Below are 6,995 nucleotides of genomic sequence, written 5' to 3' on the forward strand. Positions count from 1 at the left end.
CAATCTTTACAGCATCCTCAATGTGGTCCAATTATTCATGATGACCAACTCAAGGTCAATCATAATTGCACTACGAACTGATTTCCATGCCTTGCAACTATCGGAATCAGTAAGGAGCCAACTTCAATATGAAATTCAGCTTCCATTAAAATGACTTAATCTTATGGGTTGGAACCTCGCAAAATTTCTGTGATCTCCTAAGGAAGAGCCAGCCTACACAATCAACGATACTATTCATTTAACATGTCATCAAATACATTCGAGAGATAGGGAAAAAATATATATTAACTCACGAAGGTGAGCGTCACATCCAACTTTACCGAGCTTGCACAAAGAACATATTCAACATCTTGTCGCTGCATTCGGCATCAATCTCTCACAACAAAAACCTCGCTCCTTAGTGACGAAGGTTCCTTCCTCTTTGCCAACAACATTGCTTAACCAAAATTGGTACAAATGGTCCAGCGGCCATGGGCGACAATCTATCGTAAAACTCCACCAACATCATCGATGGAACAACTCTACCCTTTGTCGATGGGTTTCCTCTTTCTTTAGCGATGGCATTTCGTCCCACCTAAATCCCGACATTTTGAACGATGGATAGTGCTGAGATCTTTAAATTTATGCTCTCCACCAACAAAGATCTCCTCAAGTCCTCCATTTTGCCACCATCATCTCACCGCCCTTGGATTTTAGCAATTATGGGTGGAGGATTGAAGGTGGGTGTTGGAAGATTTGATGAAGTTTGAAGGGCTTTATTTAAAAGGAAAAAAAAAAGGGAGAGAGAGAGAGAGAGAGACTTACTTGCAAGAGCTTGATTTCAAGAGCGTTACAAAAAGAAGGCTTGAAGCTCTTTGGAGAAGTGATCCAAGCCAATAATCTGAGAAGCCAAATGAAGAAGTGAAGTTAGACTAATATATATTACTAGTACTAGGTTAAAAAAAAAAACAAAAAACAAAAAGAAGAGAAGTGGCGAGGAATAAGTGGATGCAGAGCATCTAAATTCTAATAAACCAAGTTTTGTGATTCTTCTGAAGCATGTGGCGTGAAATTAAACGACCATCTAATGGACCAAGTTAGACAACCTTGGGCCCACGGTGTTGGCCCAAGTGAAGGCTTACTTTCAATAGCCATTCTTGCTCATTTGGAAAAATATTAAAGGGCTCCACACACATATCATGCCAGGTATTCAAATTCCATTTTCCAATTAGCTTACAGGGTCCCACCACCAAAATCCATACAACCAAGTATGGACTCAAGCAAATAAGCAAAACAATGACGTTGCTACACAAGTGATCTGTCAAGCAAACAAGAAATTTTACAAGTGGACTTCGTCAACCAGTCCCTCATATTTTTCTTCAAGTGGGCTCTAAGACCCACGATACTTCAACATATGGGCTTCTTTGCAATCCATGACGTTTCAACAAAAAATGGAGTGTTTGGGTAAACTAATTCTCAAACCCACAACATCTACAAGTAACGAGAAACATCAACTACTCACACCGCATGTCGCAAGCGCCACGTGTGCTCGGGGGCTAATGTTGATACCCATTTTCATGACATATTTTCTACAAGCCTGATTCAACCAAACCCGACCTCCTTGTGGGCTCATTTTATGTATTACATTATATTTTATTCTTTTAAGCATGGCCCAAGTCCATGCCATTTATGGAAAAAATTGAAGAAGTGTGGTTTGGAGGGTATGGATCAGTTTCTTTTGGACGTTTTGCATGAGCCCAAACCAAGAGTGCTACGAAGTGAGCAATGGACATTGGTAGCACCTTAGGCTCATGGAGGAGGTCTTGTACCCAAAATTTTCACCTTAAATGAGCTTTTATGTTTTGGTTGACTGTGGCCCAAAGTTTCCGCCCTAACCTAATTATGCTACCATATTTTCTTTTCCACCCAAAAAACACAGCTAACCTTAAACTAATTAGTTAGCCTATTGTAGTCAAATGTAGTTGTCAATAGCCTACATTGACAAGGAAAGAATAGGTAATAAAGTCAACTACTTTATTTCAAAAATCATGGTAAAAGCATGCCAAACTCTTTCCTAAACAAAGCAACCCAAGCCAAAACACCAAGTTAGTATCATGGGGGATAAAACCTCTTCCACTACTCAAAAACCAGTCATTAGCAACACCTTAAATTCAATATAAAACTCTCTCTTCAGTTCAAAACAAGGCCAACCACATTTTTCTCATAGAGCTGAAACTTGAGAGCAAAAGCTTACTGAGTTAGGAAACATTCTCACAATTCTGAAATTTAGGGGTGGAAATATGGGTACAGGGAACCTTTGCTCGCTTTCTCACAACCTTTCTTAATTTCATCTTTTTGCTGACTGTAGGTCGAACTTTGAGACCTGTTATGTTTTTATGTTTTTTTCTGCACTTTTGTTAAGCCCATTCAGCTAGCTAACATTCTTGCACTTTTAAAGTATAGGGGTGGAAATATGGGTACAGGGAAAACTTCCCTCTTTTCCTCACAGCCTCTCTCAATTTCCTCTTCTCACTGACTGTGGATCAAACTTTCAGACCTGGTATATTTTTATGCTTTTTTTGCACTTTTGTTATTAGTATTTTGATTCTCTCTTGTCAAAACACCATTAGCCTTTTGTTCATTATACTTTTAGAATTTTGGGCTTGATTCTCCACAATAAACACTTCTAAAGAACCCAAGGGAAAATTTGGACCGTTCTCGCATTTTTGGCCCTTGTCGCAAAAATGTCCCCAACACATATAAAGATATCCTATTGAATATAATGTTATTCTATTATATAGCATGACTTGGATAATTTGATGTTTCACTGAGAGCTATATATTTTAATTTGACGCTTCTTCTTCTCATTTTATTTTCTATTTCTCTCCCAAAAAAGGATTTAATTCTCTCTCTCTCTCTCTCTCTCTCTCTCTCTCTCTATATATATATATATATATATAATTTATTCTTTTATGCAAATTTACTTTAGGTTGATGAATCATGGTATTTTGGGGATATTATACTTTGTCTGCATGTGGTTTAAAAATTGGCACTTTATCCATTTGAGGTAAACTTTATTTGTCTCCCATTACCTACCTTAGTTAAAAATAGAGGTAAATTTGTATTTTTTGTTACCATTTTATGTCTCTCTCCTCTCAAAACATAAAAAACTAAAAAATCAATCGAAAAGAAAAGTCTCAAAGCTAGCTTTTGTAAAAATTAAAACCTAAATTTTTTTATCAACAACAAATCGGAAAATTCCGTGCACATTACAGAACTTTGCCAGAGTCTCAAACTTCTCTGAACCACCTGGAAATTCCGATAATGTTATGTATCACTATATTTCCTCAATTTCGTATCCGTCACTGTTTTCTTGTTCCTCTTCCGTTGTTTGTGGTTGTACAGTACTACTGTTAGTTTCTTGCTCCGTTGTACGGTCATGAAGCTTTCGACTCTTGGACATCAAAGGAAACTGAAATATCAAAAAAGAAAATGAGAGAATGTTATATTGTAGTAGAGAAAAAATAAATCAGGGATTGATGGAAAAAAAACCTTGTGGAGATGAAACGTCACGTCGTTGACTTCGATAACAATGTCGCCTAGTAAGCCAGAGGTGCAAAACCATGCTTGACCTGAAGTGGTAAATCTAGTGGTAAAGTACTTTATCTTCAAGGGTATATTGGAGGTACGCGGTGTTCATGAATAGGTCCACTGTTTGGAGTTTATGGGGATGACAGTAAATGGCTGTATGAAAAAATTCCTTGCTTAACATTCGCCAGCCATGCCTTGGTTCAGAATTTTACATCATAATTTGAACAAATGGTTCTCAAAGAGACGAGTCTTTTCAAAAGCTTCACGGGTCTTAGCATGTGTTTGATTGGAGGTGAGATAGGTTAGATGGAAAACTTTGGAGAGAAAATTGAGAGAAATTTTTTTTTGAATGTGTTTGGTTAGATGAGGAAGAAGGAAAATAAATGGTATAATAAGGGTATATACGTAAATTTATCCAAACTTACTTTTTCCATTCCTCCATCTTTCCACTTCCAACCAAACAAAAATGAAGGAAATTAAAATATTTTCTAGCCTCTTACTTTTTCATCCTCTCACTATTTTCTATCCTTCTACTTTTTCACTCCTTCAACCAAACAGACCCTTAGTGGCAAGCATTGCATGAAAGCAATCAAATTGGTAGATTTCCAGGGTCTTCTGCTATCACATTAAACATTTACATCAATAATCATAAAAGAATGTCCAACTAGTGAACATGAAATCCTGAGAGAATCAAATCAGCAGAAAAACTCTACTTCACAAATGTCTCGTCTTACTGACAAATTGTAAACTTTCTCCAAAACCAAAATTAAAACCTAAAATTAAAAGCTAGGTTTTAATTTTTACAAAACTTAGTTTTTATCCATGTTTTTAATAGGGGTGAGTAACAGGATATAAAAGGAGTTTACCTCAAGTGGGTAAAGTGTCAATTTTTAAACCACATGTAGGCAAAGTGTTTTTCGGACAAATCACAGGTGGGCAAAGTGTAATTTCCCCTTGTATTTTTACTATTTTGGGTCAATACGATTTGGTAATGTGTATTTTTTTTTTTTTAGTTTTCTATCACAAGTCTTCTCTCTCCCTCTTATAACTTTTGTTTGATTTTTTTGACATAATACTTAGTTATTTTGGAAGTGAGATTTTGAAGTTATATCAAAACACAATTTTGGCTATGTATTTAAATGTCTATCAACTATTAAACCATCCAAAATGAATATGTATAAACAATATTTATGTTTTAATTTTTCATTGATTCATTATTTAATTATAACATCAAAATTAAAATAGATGAATATGTAAAGTTAAAACTACCTAAGATGAATTTGTAAAGCCAATATATTTATATATTTAATATAGTCAAAAAATTAAAAGTAAAAAATAAATAATAAAAAGAATAATGATGTGGCAGATGAGGAGGCTCAACATGAGCGTAGCAACAATAAATGTGATATGAATGTCCAATTAAAGGAAATTAAATCTTAATTTTAAAAAAAAATCAAAGTGTATGTTGTACGTTATACAAATGATTTTTGTTCAATTTTGATAGGTGAAGTGTTCAATTTTACTCAAAGTTTAGAGAACAAATTATGTATTATACCATAGTTACAAAATAATTATCTATTCTCACGAATCGTGTGAGTCTACGGCTAGTTCTAGATAAAGTTGGTTACAAACTTGGATGTAATTAATGGTTACAGCTCCACTTAATATCTTTTTATTAGATATGAATTTTGACAAATCCACAAATTGGTTTACATTTTCTTTATATATTTTCTATGCTTCCAAAATTTTCAAAAAATTAAATATCAATAGTTATATTATCAATCAAATATTTGAATTTCAAGTTTTTACAGTTTAAAATCATGTATAAAAAATAAATTTATAGATTGAATAATAAATAATATCTGATTAACATGAAATTTGACATACACATTAAAAATATAAAGAACATATAATCCAACAATTATATTTTTAAAATATTTAATCATATTACTTTTTTTTTTAGATTAGAACTATAGTTATTTGTTACAACTAAAGCTGCATTTGTTTCGAGTGTAATTGAATTTTTGATATTGTTTTACACCATTACTGATGTTTGACAACACAAGAAATTACAGTCAAACTGAAAATAGATTTCAGTTGACCGTAAGAGCATCCATATCAGTCCAGTTAAAATCATCTAAAACACAAAAAACTACTAATTTTACACATTTTGAGCCAAAAAATGCACACATCAGTGGGTGTAAAAACATGCAAAATTGTGCAAATCCATCCCCGAGCTACAGTAACCGTGTATATTAACACGGTTACTGTAGCTCGTTTATCCATTTTTTTATTAATTTCCATTGGCTCCTTTTTTTCTCTCTCCTATCCATGCTCAACAACCCAGTTAACTGCTCATCTTCGTTTTCCTCAAATGCACACAAACACACCCACACACAAACACACAGACATCATCACAGCGATACACTTCTCAAAAAAAAAAAAAAAAACAGAGATACACACAGATAGTGGATCGGAGCTCGTGGCTGATGGATCGTGGATCGGAGCTCCGAGCTGGTGGATCGTGGATCGGAACTCGAAGCTCGGATCGGAGCTGGTGGATCGGAGTGGATCGGAGCTCGGATCGGAGCCGGTGGATCAGCGCGGATCGGAGCTGATGGATCGGCGCAGATCGAAGCTGGTCGATCGGAGCTTGTGGATCGGACGGATCGGAGCGGATCTAAGCTCGGAATTGGTGAATCATGGATCGGAGCTCGGATCCGAGTGGATCAAAGTGTTAATCGAGAGAGAGAAAGAGAGAGAGAGATTCTGAAACGAGTAGAGAGAGAGAGAGATGATCTGAAACGGGATGGTAGAGAGAGAGAGTTGATCTGAAATGGGATTGTAGAGAGAGAGAGAGATGATCTGAAACGAGTAGAGAGAGAGAAAAAAAAACTGAAATGAGAAAGGAGAGAAAGAGAGAGCGAGAGAGAAAAGAATGAGAAATAAGAAAGAAGAGAGAGAGAGAAAAAAAATCAGAAATGAGAAAGGAGAGAAAGAGAGAGCGCGCGTTTTGTCAAGGTGGTTAGGAAAAGTAATAAAAAATTGTGAGAGTATTGATTATTTAATTAAAAGATGGGTAGAATAGAGGAACTGATGTGGGTATTTAGTAAAAGTAAATGTATAAAATATAAAAAGTAAATTTTTAGTGTAAAAATAAATGTGTAAAATAGAAAGACTGACGTAGATGCTCTAAAATACCCACCCCACCTGCAAATCATTTTTCGCGGTTAATTTACCTTCAAACCATTTCCCGTCTCCTCATAAAATTCCTAATCACTCTCTATGCTCCCGCACGCCAGGCCAAAGCAGGAGGGGAGAGAGCTAACACACCCATAGAGAGAGAGAGAGAGAGAGAGAGAGAGAGAGATTGAATCGGGTCTGATCGTCGCCGCCGCCTGAAACTCGTCGCTGCCACCCTCTAG

Source organism: Castanea sativa, chromosome 12 (genome assembly GCF_040712315.1).
Source record: "Castanea sativa cultivar Marrone di Chiusa Pesio chromosome 12, ASM4071231v1".
Taxonomy (NCBI): Eukaryota; Viridiplantae; Streptophyta; class Magnoliopsida; order Fagales; family Fagaceae; genus Castanea; species Castanea sativa.